This window comes from Typopeltis vanoorti, chromosome 17 (assembly GCF_054136105.1).
Source record: "Typopeltis vanoorti isolate ZY-2024b chromosome 17, IOZ_Tvanoo_1.0, whole genome shotgun sequence".
In the NCBI taxonomy this organism is placed as follows: domain Eukaryota; kingdom Metazoa; phylum Arthropoda; class Arachnida; order Uropygi; family Thelyphonidae; genus Typopeltis; species Typopeltis vanoorti.
In genome coordinates this window covers 9864685-9878707 of record NC_143565.1, presented here as the reverse complement: position 1 = coordinate 9878707, position 14023 = coordinate 9864685, and the positions used below count along the sequence as shown (strand labels likewise).

The 14023-nt window shown below is 38.3% G+C and overlaps 1 pseudogene across 1 annotated transcript in view; it reads left to right on the top strand.

Annotated features, from left to right (window-relative positions):
- Positions 1 to 12751, top strand: part of LOC150097137 (lysophosphatidylserine lipase ABHD12 pseudogene) — a 34575-nt pseudogene extending 21824 nt beyond the window's left edge. The window contains exon 2 of the transcript XR_016549676.1: positions 11015 to 12751. The product of XR_016549676.1 is annotated as a lysophosphatidylserine lipase ABHD12 pseudogene (transcript). The remainder of the gene's footprint in view (positions 1 to 11014) is intronic.
- The last annotated feature ends 1272 nt before the right edge of the window (positions 12752 to 14023 follow it).

Genomic DNA, 14023 nt, shown 5'->3' with positions numbered 1-14023 from the left:
GCGATGTGCAGAACTGAGTGAACGCCACGGATAGAAATCCCCTGTACAAATGGAAATTCAACGATATCTAGACAACAGTATTTTTGGAAATGGGTGGGTTTAGTTGACTCATGGAGGAATATTTTTTATATAAAAGCCTATGATTAGAAAACACGTATTGCCTGAATAAAAATCCGATGCCGCATACCGAGCAGAATAACTAAATTCCTTAATTTTGAAAGCCTAATTTTTAGGCTTAAACTTCACTAATGTTTAATGGATAGAGGATTATGGCACTACGTTGTACCACCAGTACTTGCACTAAAGCATCTTGCAGTCGGTCGAATTTTCTCCGGATTTGCTTTCGAAGAACCGGCTAATTCAGTGTTGAAAGTCCAAGTTTTAATCTGTTCAGCAGTTAAATTCGTCAGTCTCCATAGTGTATCCCAGCCAACTCCGAAAATTTCCACTCGCTTCAACGAAACCCCATGAATCATAATAGAACAAAAAATCTAATCTGATATTGAGTTAAACGTTAATGTTTAGATTGGTTTAATTTTATCCAACTAGAAACTTGTTCTGGTGACGTCTGCGACAATCAAGTGGTGTTCAGATTAAACCCTGTCAATTTTAAGGGGAAATTTCTGGGATGTTCTCTCTTCCCAGAATCTGTTGTATCCAACATTGAAGCCATGGTCTGGATAGCTCAACCAGTTTCTTCCCCCAAGAGACAAACCAGATTAGTTATGTACTCAACGGTTTCCATAAGCCCCACCAGGTATGGGCCAGTTAAACTTTAGCTGTTTTGCATTGCAAAATTCACACCTGAAGTTTCTAATCGCACTTCATTAGGAAGTTAATGATCGCTCGGTAAGCATTTGGTTGGTTCCTAAGCATTTAAAATTAACGTAATCTCCCAACTCTTACGGGCGATCTTTTTATCGCAGTGACATGGCTGAGCGAAGTTGGCAGATGTCATCAGTATCCGGAATTGCATTTCGACAAATGCTTTCTTGCGGTTTTCTTGTGTAAAGGAAACCCGGAAAAGCCGATGGAAGGAACTTCCTCTTCCCGGTTGGAAGAATCTAAGCTAAAGTTTTGGTACGCTTCAACCCGCGTCACACCAGTGTCGCTCGAACCAAGGAAGTCGAAAGCGCCTTTGTATGCTCTACTTTACTTTTCCCTCGAGATAACTTGGCGATTAACCGCGTTCTTTCCTTGCACTTTCTAAATCGCTCGGAACGCGCATTTATCCGTGTTCCGGAACAGTTCGACACACTTGAACGGCGCTCAAATGCCGTAGCCAGTTAGCGAAGGTAATGAAACAACCGTGACTCGTTTGACACGACGACGTGCACGAGAACTGAAGGTTATGCTCATGAAGTTATCCGCTGTTTGGAACTTTGTTCAGCGGCTCGAATAATAAAATTCATTTCACGTACACATCTTGTAAAGATGGACAATCTATTCCCCTCATACACACACAAACACACACCCAGTATGCTTCATTAATTTCTTTTGGTCTGAAGAGTTCAGAAGTTCCTTAGCAGTCAGAAATTCGGTCAAGTTAATGAACTTGTCACTGATATTACCTGTCCCTCTGTTTGAGGGGCTAAAACCACTTCCTACTAAAGGAGATTAAAATAAGCAAAAATCGCCAAGGAAAGTTCAAAAACTATCGGGTTACTGCAGCGACACTATCCATACGTTTTTTAATGGCCAGTCTCGCTTGAGGTTTAGCCCAAAGTGGTGTTCGTATAGACCTAACGGTTCCACTACATAACGCTTGGCCAGTTAGCAAATGCATTAGCTCGTGCATTGCTCAAATTATGCTTTGCATTTCTCCTGACAGCTTAAGCGAGTCCACTTTATTTCCGTTGTATCTTTTCTCTTGACATGTTGTAGAAATATTATATTTTTCTTCAGTTTATTGCTTTCATTGATACCATCCGAATCTTCTAATCTTATCTGGTCTTTGCAATGCTGGATTACCAAGCAGGCACCGGCCTAGCGACAACGGATCAAAATAATATTGATTTCATCTTGAAAGAAAATTACTTCAAACATAAATAGTTTTCAAAAAATTAGAAAAACTGAATCAACTCAAAGAAACAAACTTTAAATCAATACTTTATTTTCCCTATAGTCTTTAATGTAATTGTACATTAACAAGTTAAAGTACATAAACACCAGGTTCAATTAGTTTCTCTTAAAAGCTCATTTTCTGTCACCTAGGGGAGCCCTGAGATTTCGACTGCATAGGGCCTCCAGGGTTTAATCCAGCACTGGAACTTTGACCAGCTCTGATTGTTCAATTAAATTGAACAGTCTTGTGTAGTGACGTGCATACTTACTCGGTTGACATCCAACCATACTAGCTTAGACATTTGGAAATTTCCAGATTAAATTTGCCATATTCACTAAAAATCGTACTAAATGACTTTATTCACATAAGGTGAATCAACTTATAGTACGTTACTATCTTGTGGGGAAAGAAAATGCTCGTATTTTGTTGACTATAACTCTTATTCACGGTATAAGCTTTTTCAGTAACGTCCCTATTTAAAGCCTTCATCAATCTTTCTTAATCTTAATACAAATCTCGGCTATCAATTCCTTGGGAAAGATTAGTTCTTTGCGTCTTAGACGCAATTCTAACCCCTTTTGGAAGGCTTTAAACAAAATGAATTAGCTAATATCATATGGAAAAAAGTTTTCTTGAAATTTGAGTTTCCTCCTGCAGTCTAGCGAGATTTAAAATTAACTTGCACGACAGCCTAATCTTCGGTTGTGATTAAGTTTAATGTTGATTTTTTTTTTTCAGTGCTTGAATTATTTCCTTTTGGTGCCACTTGCTTATCCTCTTAACACCATTATAGATAACAAATCTATTGCCGTAATCTAAATGTCTAAAACATCACTTGTATCTTCTATACAGAAAACTTGAAAGAAGTAACACTGGCAGATTCATAATGTTCTGAAATTTTGGGGGTTTATCTAGTCCATATATTAAATATTCCAGATGGACTATCTTCTTGGAATATAAACTTATTCCAGGCGCTTTTGTCATACTTCTAGTGAAGTTTGATAATTACGTTCCTGAGAATTTTATCGTAACTTTGACTGTTCAAAAATTGCAAAAAAAAAATGCTCAGGTTGTCACTAAACCGTTTCCACTCGACTATGTGGTTATACCGCTGAAGAGTCGCAAGTTAAACTGCGAAAGCACTTTATACTGTACAATTTCCTAGTGAAAGATCGATCATGTATGGTATTGTCACTGACTTCGGGGAGACTCGGCTTTCGATTTTCTGCTAGATGAATATCGATAGCTTGTGATGCTGAACAGTTTAACGCCTGCCGAAGATGCGTTCAACCTCCTAAGAAAGTTTGATTACGAAGCCTGTTCTCTCAGGAAACTTTTTTCATATAGGAACTATAAAACTTCTCAACTTTAGAGAAAGCATTTTTCTGTAGGCTAGTTCTCGAGAGAACGGCAATCAATTTTTAGATGCAAGTCCTCATCCTCGCAGAATAAAGTATTTCTCCTAGACACTTATTGGCTCAAAGAAACTCTACAAGTTAGTCATCTAAGAATGTCTGCAAATGGGCTTCCTCGATTTGCAGACGATTTTTTCCTCGTTAAATACCGAATTAAGATCGGCTGCCAAAGCAGTCTGAACTAGGCCATGACATTTTTCAGTATACATTGAAAGTTTTCTCTGTAGTATTAGAACTTAAGCCAATTCTAGGAACCATTGACTTGCGCACCTCGGACAATCCAGTCCATAGAATTTAAGCGAAATGCAAGACTCTCTCCCTATCTATCAGACCAACAATTGAACATAAACTCCTGAGAGAAAAGTGCATACGAAGTTGTGAAAAGCACGTTCGTTTGAATTGGCGAAAACATTCGGCCTTGCCATGGTGTGTAGGATATAAAACTTCTATTTAATCTTGCGTTTTAGCTTTCCCGATTACTTTGTGCAAAGCTGAAACAAGAACGTGAATATTGAACACTCTACCTCCATGGAGGTAGATGCGCGCGCACACACACTATCAAACCGTGCTTTAAAATCGGTGTATCTGAATTCCTGACTTTGTCAAACAATGCATCCCACTCTTTGCAAAAAAACCCTGCTCGCTCTCCTTATACAGCTTTCAGGACGTTCCCTTTTTCTCTTCTATGAAAAACTTTCCATATTAATCCGGTAACGACCCTTGACCAACTTAAATGTCTCAATCGTTATCTCCTTTTATCCTCCCACACTAAACCGAATTAGTATCACTAGAGGCATATCCTAAACGGCAGTGCTCAACCCCTCCTATGGGGAGGAAAGGGGAACTTCATACGAATAAAGTAGTTCCTTGTACTGTCTTATTTTTAACATTGTTTCCTAGATGCAAAAACTTCAAGCTTTAATTTGTGCAGGTTTTACACTCGATTTAAGTTTGAACTTTTAGACGTAATTTGAAAAGTTTGGGTAAGCTTACTTTAGCTGCTTCGAAGCACTTTTTTAAAAAAACCGAAGTTCCCCTTTACCAATATTAAAGATCCCAAAGTTTTTTTATCACAGAACTAGTAGCCCATGACTTAAGTAATCGCTGGTACTCTGAAACAAGGTTTGTTTACAAGGTCGATCGTAAAATGTGAAGATTAAGTTTCATTTTTTGTATGTAGTAAAATTGCGGCAATGGAGAAGGAACATCGGAAGATAAATTCTGGTATCGAAAAAGGACGCCCGAATGTGAACGGTTTTAAATTACATTCTCGACTCTTCCCCAGTAAAATGGATGATCAAGAAATCAAAATACGACCCTTCCAGTGCCTTGAACATTTCTACTTGAGCCCAAATAGGAAAAAGCTTTTAGGTCCAAGTCATAGCCACGGTCTTGACTATAGTAAAAATTCATTTACGTACTGCTACTTGGAATTTAGAGTTTTAAAGCAATTTTCACTAAATTTACTTGGTGTTTTTTTTTATTTAATCGGCCTCTAAAATAGCTAAATGTTGGCATCCCTAAATATCAAAGCATATGCTGCCATCTATCGGTAACTCGCGTAATCCAATTAGGATTTAATTTTAAATTGAGTGCCTAAATTTTAGTTACTCGGTTGTCAGTAATTTACCACTGATTTTTTTTCGCCCAATTAACTCGCTCAGTCAATAGCCTAGGTTTTGCTACCTCTTAGCATTTTGTATCCCTTTACTGTAACTTCGAAAGTAAATTTATACGAAACGTTTAAATATTATAGAACTTAATTTCTTGGTGCAGTGGTTAAAATGTCCGAAGAATGAATCTTTCTGATCAGACAATTGTTCCTGATTGGAATTATAATTTACAAATTTTATCCTACTCAATTGTTTTTGGGTTCTTAATATCTTTCTGGATTTAATCGAGAACGAAATTTTGCATCAAATCCGAACGATTTACCGTAAAACTTAACTCGAAGCATACTTTTTACATAAACCTTAAATGCTGTTTTTGCGCTTTTTTCATCTTAATTCTTAAATTAATCCTGAATAGTAAAGCTGGTCGATTGGTAGCACCTGCTACTAATGGCTCACTCAAAACGTTAAGCAAGTTTGAGCGCGGTTAGTAATTGGAAGGATCAATCACTTGATGCTGTTGACACACTCCCTCGATAAGTCTGGAATCCCTGGAGGTGTCGCAAACTTTTCTGGGAATGTGCTCCTACCCGGAAGCAGTAGCGGATTATGTTCCTTTGATGCCCTTGGTGCAATTTTGTTGTAAGGCCTTTTATGTAAAAGTCTTTATTTAATTTCTCTAGTTAGTATTATTATTAGCTATTTAGAAAATAAACGTCCACTAAATCTTTAGAGGCATTATCTTTTTTGCTATGTAATTTTTGAGGTCTCTCGGGACCACGAAGCCCTAGGCGTGCCCCTATTGGGCAATCCGCCACTGCCCGGAAGTATCTTCAGAACAAGTAAATTTTGTCTATCCCGATAGACAAATTCGCGAAATTTCTATCCGGAATTAATTGGTGCGATTGGAAATTTTTAATTGTTCATCTTGGAACTTTTCTGGATCGAAACCATTTCAATCCCTGGCTCGGTGTAACTTTTTGGAAGCCTGAAGTCGCTAGGAAAGTTGAATGTTTTTGGTCTAAAGTATCCCAATCTACCCTTTAGCCCACCCTTGATAATGTTAAGTTTACGTGATAGTCGGCCTGGAATAGCTTCTCATTTTACGTTCTTTGGACAAATTTTAACTTCGCATAGTTTGGCTTTCGTTTTGACTAGAACTTTTCAAGTCTGAATATGTAGTGTTTCAACTTCCTTCATACGTTAAGTAGGAGTAGTGGGTTACTGTTTTGGGGTACGACTTATGCAAAAACTTAATCTCGCAGAAAACAATTTGGCCAAAGCCAGGCAAACTTCGCATCTGGAGGCCTAGAAGTCAGACCCTGGCGATGTCTAAAAATTTAAACAAATGTTAATTTGAGCTTTCGTGGCGAGAACTCGGCCAGAAATTTTCTAATTAAATATAACACTAGCAGAGAAACTAACAATTTTCCAGAAATAAAATTGAATTACAACTGAACACGGCAAATGAGGAATATACGAGGGGAGCTGAAAAGTTCTGATAAACACCTAAAGCAAAAAAGAAAGTAACGACAAGAACATATGTTGAACTCTTTAACCCCCCATGTTTTATCAACAGATGCCCCAGGTCATGTAAGACCTTCCACAGCGATTACACCTGAAAACATCGATGCAGTGCTGGTCATTGTCCAAGTAATGAAATGGCTTCATCATTGACCCAGAGAACATCCAATAGGAAAAAACGCAAAGTTCCAAACGTCAACGGGGAAGGTTTTTGCCATTGTCTTTCGGAATATGGTGTAATCCTTAACCAGCACCTCAAAGGTTAAACTGTTACAGCGAGCTGTTTATTCACAGCTCCGAAGAAAAACGTGTTGCTTTTGCAGGCCAATGCACCTGCGCGCGCGCACACTGATCGTGAAACCCAACAGACAACTTGTGCTCTCAGTGTCTGCCTGGCCCCATTTAACTTTCCTATTCCCCAATTTAAAGAAACAGTTGAACAAAAAATTTACCACAGATAGTGATATCTGCAGCTGAGGACCAGTTTGCAATAAGGGAAAGACCTCTCTCTCTCTCTCTCAGGATTGGAAATCTAGCCTCTTGTTTTTAACTTGCATTGGGCTTAAATTCCCGCGTTTTTCATTCTGCGATATGCTTATGAAAAAGTTATCCTGTGCATCGTTGTTTTATTCACGTTTTCTAGAAAATGGCTGTTGGGAGCGGTTTCAGATGAAAGTGAGTTACCTGGTCTCATAAGATGGCCCTTACTCATTCTGTGGAATGAGTACCTGAATGAGTTTATACTGGCCGCAGCTTTGAATCATCTCCCCGAAACAACTTTTCTAGTATTCACTTTCTAATCCTAAGTCAGAACGTTTCTTCGAATTATTTTTTGTTTTGACCACATTACTCGTTATTAGTCATAGATGGCAGCTTGCGTTGTTGCTGAACTCAAAGCTTTCATAATTGAAAAACTAATTGCATGCTATGAAACATGGCATGCAATTCCAAAGCCAAATTTTTCTGGTGTTAAGCAACTTCCATTTTAAACATTTAGTAAGATTTTCTACATCACGGAGCTGAGCCCGATGTCACTTAGCAAGTAACATGAAGTGACCATTTAATTCATTTTTTCAGCTCGCCTAGCAGGCGTGCAAGATTTCATCGCCACTTTAAACTCTTCAGATATTCTTAGCGAACATCGTTTAATGTAGCTTGTTCCACTCGGTGGCGGATTAAGGACAGTTGGCCCCCCTAGACAAATTATATTTGCCCCCCCCAAAAAAAAGGTGGCAAATAAAATTTTGAACTTCTGGATTTTTCTGTCTGTTAAAGGATGATAAATAATTAAACTTTTTAGTTTAATGAATAATTTTTTTATCGTTTTTACAGATTTCCTTTGTGAATTTTAGAATTCGCGAATTTATTGTCTTCAAAGTTTATTTTTTTGGCAAACTTGTGTTCAATGGAAATTAGGGACGAGGCATTTAATCGCTCTTGGCTCATTACAGCCCTCTTTTGATTTTTTATTAATGTCATCTTAGAAAAAGATCGCTCACCTTCACACACTACGCACGCCAATGTCAAATATAGTTCAAATGCGATACTCGCGTTTGGATAGCATTTTATGGACAAAATTTTCTTAAACGTGTCAATGATATTTCCTTCATTTTCGCCCTTTTCCTCAATGTGAAGCGCAACATGTTAATGAATTTGATTTTCTAAAAGTTCTTCGAGATCGTTTGAATATTTGCGCAAGTTGCTTCGCTACCTATTTCTGTTAATTAAAATTTGAATATTCAAAGAGAAACGAAAAGTTTGAAGTTTTTCGTAGGCAACAGTTTCGCCATTTCTGTGATTAGACTGTCGCATATAGCTAAATGTTTAAATTTTGAACCGATCCTTTGCAGAAAAATTATCATGGTATGTGGAACGAGTCTGTGAAAAACTTCAGTTTCATTTTACGCTTCTTCAGTTGTCGAACAGTTCAAACTCATTCAAATTTTGACTCTGAAATTTTTTTCTTTCTGTTTCAAATTGATCAATTTCCTCGAATTTGTTTCCGATATTCTATTAAAATTCTTAAATGATCTGTAACCTCCTTCAATGACTGCATCTTTTTGAAATATTTTGACCTTATGAATTGTTTACAAAATATTGTACCAAAATGTTTCTATTTCGCATAGTTTGAACAAAATGTTCAAAACTATGCGAAAACTAAACGGCATTATTTAAACTGTAGAGTGCGCGCTATTCAAACTACGTATTAAAACGTAATTGTTTTGAAAAAAATTTCGCTTAAAATCGATTATGTTTTCAGTAAACATAATCTATTTTAGGAGGGATGTCTTGGCTTGGACCCCCTAGGCGCATGCCTCATTGCCTTAATGGGTAATCCGCCACTGGTCTCACGATCCCGGAATCGCAATTGCAGCAGTGCGTGCATCACTACTTTCGAAGTAGTCTTCACTGAATTTGACCTTCCATTAACTTTATCTGAATTGTAGCGTAATTACGGCTGTCTTCTAGTAAGTACAGCGATGATAAAATAAACTTGATTGCATTGCAATATTTTTACTACTTTAGTAGTAGCTTAATTTTCATTTAACTAGAACTTCCAGGAAAACTGCTTCTTTCTGTGACATTTTGAGTCTTTCAAGGTTGCGTTTAATAACGGAGCGTTGACTTACGAAAATAATACATTCTTCAACTGAAATGGTTTATCTTTGCCAAGGAACCAAGTAATGTGTGCAAGTAGTTGGCTATCTCATGGTCAAAATGACTTAATCGTCTTTGCCTCTGGAGCAGCGTCCAGGATTGTCCTTTAGCCGAGTGATGTCTAACTAGTGCTAGCAACTCATTTTTTATTATGAAATAAACAATCTCCGAATGGATCCGATTCCGTAGCTTGTACAAATCTAAAAGAAACGGACACTTCACTTAGTGAAGTTTACTCTCTAACGCATCCCATAGATGTGGGAAGGAGAGTCTAACGTTTACCTTCAATAGATCTCTCGTGGCATGTCAAGTATTTAAATTCTATTTAGCTGCCACACAGATGTCCACTTCCGAAGAACACGAATTCGTCAAGGACAGTAGGAATGAGAAAACGAATTGGCACCTCAATGGTATTGCCATTCACAATATTCATGTGAACTAAGACTTACAACCTTGGCCCGATTGATTTTAAACAAGCCCGCTGTACAATGCGGTCAACGTTCCCTTAATTACAGGTTGGAATTGACCTATTAACAGTCGAGGGCAAGGATACCTCGCATTAAATTTCCCAGTTTGAGATTTTACACACAACCTAGAAAAATCACTGTATACTTTTTTATTCGCCGTATACATCGTTAAGGTATGTATTCATGAAACTGTACTAGATCGCGATGTAAAATGTTTGTGGGTGGAAAAATTTGATAAACGCTGCCTTAACCTAACACATGGCAATAAGTGTGCCATTAGGTTTGTTTCTTTTTGGGGTTACTGCCAATGTTAGATCAGATCTAGTCAATTGACTAACCACTCGACTTTTGACATTCCATATCAAACTTTAATAACCATGCACAACGGCTTCTATCCAATAGGAATTGGACAGAGGACTTCGTTAGATTCCGAGAATCTAACCCTATACAGTATTTGTATAACTTAAAGCAACTCTGAACACCCTTTAATTGTTCAGTTTCTATCATTGAAGTTATTGGAGTTTGACCTACAGCCCATTACCATGAATGGGCTAACGATTTTTTAAATTTTGTATTTATTCGTTTACTTGGTCCTTCGAACTTTTCAAACCATCTCCAGCCAGACAATAAATTTATCTGCCACAGACATCTGTTCTCCTCACCTGCAGAATTCGAACCCTCCCTCTGGAGAGACATGCTGTAACCAGGCCGTCCACGGAGTTGCTATTAGTGTAGCATCAAATGTAAAGAATATCCAATGGATATTGAATGGAGGGCTTTCTATATTTAAAACATGACTCTTACCGTGCTTCTAAGTAAATGTTTGTTTTTTACAAGCGATACTTTGCAGCTACGGAGATGATATAAAGGGAATCTTATTTTATTTGTCAGCGTTCTAACATGAATGCAACAGTAAATACTTCATGGATATTTCTTGCATCCTGTAGTACATGTTGATATGGAGGCTGACTTTCCTCCTGGAAATCCTGTATCCCAATGAATAGGCTGAAATGCTTAGTCAATCAGTTGGAAGCAAATAATGCTAGAGACGCATTGTTCTAATGCGTGGGAAAAATTTCCCACAAAAATAAACTATTTCAATACCAAATGAGTTCAGTATTTGTACAACGTACCGAAGTTTTACTAGAAAACTTGCTATATTTTCGTTATCTATTATCAATATTTTAACGATGTTCGAATTTAATTCAGTAATCATCTTAAACCACTTGCTATGAAAACTCAATTTGGTTTAAGGTCTTTATTTCGTACTTTCAGGTATGCTGCGCTACAGACTCCAGATGCTGTCCCAGGTTCTACGAAGAAAGGCGGAGCTAAATCCAGTAGTTCCTGCTACAAGAGAACCCTATAGAGGTCAATCTCCTCTCGTGAGATTAATCACGGTGTTTCTTTTTATGTTCTACGTGGGTGTGCCAGTGTGGTTCTATTTCTGCACTTGGATCCGTAGGCATGCCGTGTTTTTGAACTATGCTAATTGGCCTCCGTTCATGGACCTTTCGGTGCCTCAAGAATACGGATTCAATTGCACCAGACACTTCTTTGTGGAATCTGATTCGGGTATCAAGCTTGGCGTTTGGCACGTCATGCCCATCAGTCTGACTGGCTTGTGCAGCCATAAACTGAATCCGCACAACGAGTTCGAGGACGACAGGCCAGTGATTCTTTATCTCCATGGTAACTCTGAGACCAGAGCAGCGAACTATCGTGTAGGAATGTACAGGGTGCTCAGCCAGTCCCGTGTCGATGCTCATGTCGTGACGTTCGACTATCGTGGCTTCGGAGATTCTACAAACACTAAAACGACAGTTAAAGGCTTGGCGAGGGATGCTGGAGCGATGTACCGGTGGTTGCTGAAGAGGATGCCGAAGTCCCGAGTCTACATTTGGGGACATTCCTTAGGTTCTGGCGTAGCAGTGCGGCTGGGTGAAGCTCTTTCCCAGAGCGACAGTAATCCCGCAGCCATCATCCTAGAAGCGCCATTTAGCAGTGTAGCTGATGCCACTCACACCTTTCCACTTTCCTTCTTTCACAGGAACTTGCCTTTCTTTCAGAATTTCTGCTCTGATCCTACACGGCATGAAGACACTAACTTCGACAGTGAAGAAAGGATTGGCAACGTGACTGCCCCTATTCTGTTCTTGCATGCCGCAGACGACATGATGGTTTCTATACATTTAGGTAAAAAGCTATTTCAAAGGGCCTTGAGAGACAGACCTGTTCATCTTCCACCACCTGTGTTTGTCGAATTCGACGGAAAGTTGGACTACGGGCATCGAAACATCTACAAAGCGTCTTCTCTCCCTGACATCGTTGTGAATTTCATGGAAGGAGCCGCACTCCAGAAACAGATGAACAGTGTGGATGTTTAATCCAGGATATTCCTCAAATAGTTGAAGATTGTGCGATCGGCTGATGCTAAGTTACCAAGTGCCACTATGTTGTAGTAGTGTGCGTGTTCTTTGTCTTGGGAAATCCCTTTCCCCTTGCAGATCCATCCTTTAGAAAGGCTCAGATGTTGCCTCGTGTTCGACAATGTAAGGGGACGGGTACCACGTGACTGAATAGCACGCCAGTACTAGGTTTCTGAACCCACTTGTCAACTAGTGGTTGATTCCAGGAACTGCATTTGCATAACTATTGGCTTCTCCAGCAGGTCCAGATGAGTCTGCAGCACAGCTGGAACTGGACTATCCAGCATCTTGGCATACAAACACCAATTCCAGCAATAAGTTTTAGTGTTTGCCGGCGTTTGAGGAAAAACTTTTACGGTTGTTTATACACTGCTTTTAACTGTTGCCTTTTTTATTGTAAATTTGTTGACTTTAATGCAAGTTGTATAGTACTGTTTTTTAAGTGGATGCGAATCGCGCATGTTGAAATTATGCAGCAGACGCTAGTTCTGCTTCGAGTTAAGTTTTAGAAAATGAATTCTCTGTAATTAAATGCTAGAAATTATTAAAATGTTCTTAAATGTCATTAATTGGCATGCAAGTTAATATTTGCATATTCTATTGCATTAGGTGCAAAACACACCTGACCTTGCCCTATTAAGCCTAAAGATTTTAAAGTAGTTTTGCTTGTCATTTATTCGAAGTATAATCGTCTTTTTCATATTTCTTTGGAACATTTTAACTTGCAAGAAAACTAAAATGACATTCAACATTTCAAAGCCGAATACAGAAACTATAAAATTTTCGTGCGAAAATCGACCAGTGAGCTTTCAGGAATACACTCGCCGCAATATTGAGTTTCCCTAGCCGAACCTGATAGGAAGCACACGCTCATTGCGCCAGTACATATTCGCCTCCCTATTGGTCCATTTTGGTAAGGTTTCACTGGTCTGACAGCTGTTTCAATCTCATTGGTTTTCGGCAGAAACTTTAAGTGAGCAAAAACTCGGTACTAAGGAACTCCAAGTGTTGGAGAGGTGTTTTCCATAACTTTCAAACGATGCTGGATTTAATATCCACTTTATAATTTTGCATCGCCGAAGTGAAGCCTCTTGGCTCTTTATTTTAGTAAAATGGTATCCTACTTTTAGTGACTAGAGGCAAGTTTCTGGAGTGATCACCCTACCAACTTCTGGATCTGGTACAAACGGCCGAAATAAGACCGATAGAGGCCCCCCAAGCACTTAAAAGATTTTGTAATTCAAATTTTTATGTAATTCAAAATAAAAAAAATCAGCTAACGCCTTTTTTCCCGTATTCAAAATATAAACAATAAAATAAATTTTTATTTTTAAAAATGAAACAACTTATAGTAAGATGAAAAATGTTTATTTTTGTATACTTCAACTTTATTTAGATCTGAAAAGTTTTCTCCTACTTTTTTTAATTTCAAAGTCTTTGATCAGATCCACAAAACTAATCTTACGTAACATCTGCTTCTCTTAGTCGAGATAAGGCATTCAACCTGCCTTCTTGCATAGTTGTTCTGATGGGATTTTTAATGTACTTCAACTGAGAAAATGAACGCTCAGCTGAACAATTTGTGACCATTAATGTTAAAAATATACCAAAGGCAATGTCTACATTTGGAAAGGCACACTGAATATTGTCGTCTACAATTTTATAAAGTTCAGCATGACTGAATCTTGTTTTTACATTTTTTGTTGCACTGAACTTATGGTGCACATGAGCGAAACTGCTGAAGCTCAGCTGAGAAATTAGTGTTCAAGTCCTCTGGGTAAACAACCAGCTTTTGACAACACTAAGAATACTTGCAATTTCAGTAGATGAAGTTGCATTATGTGGCATATCACTT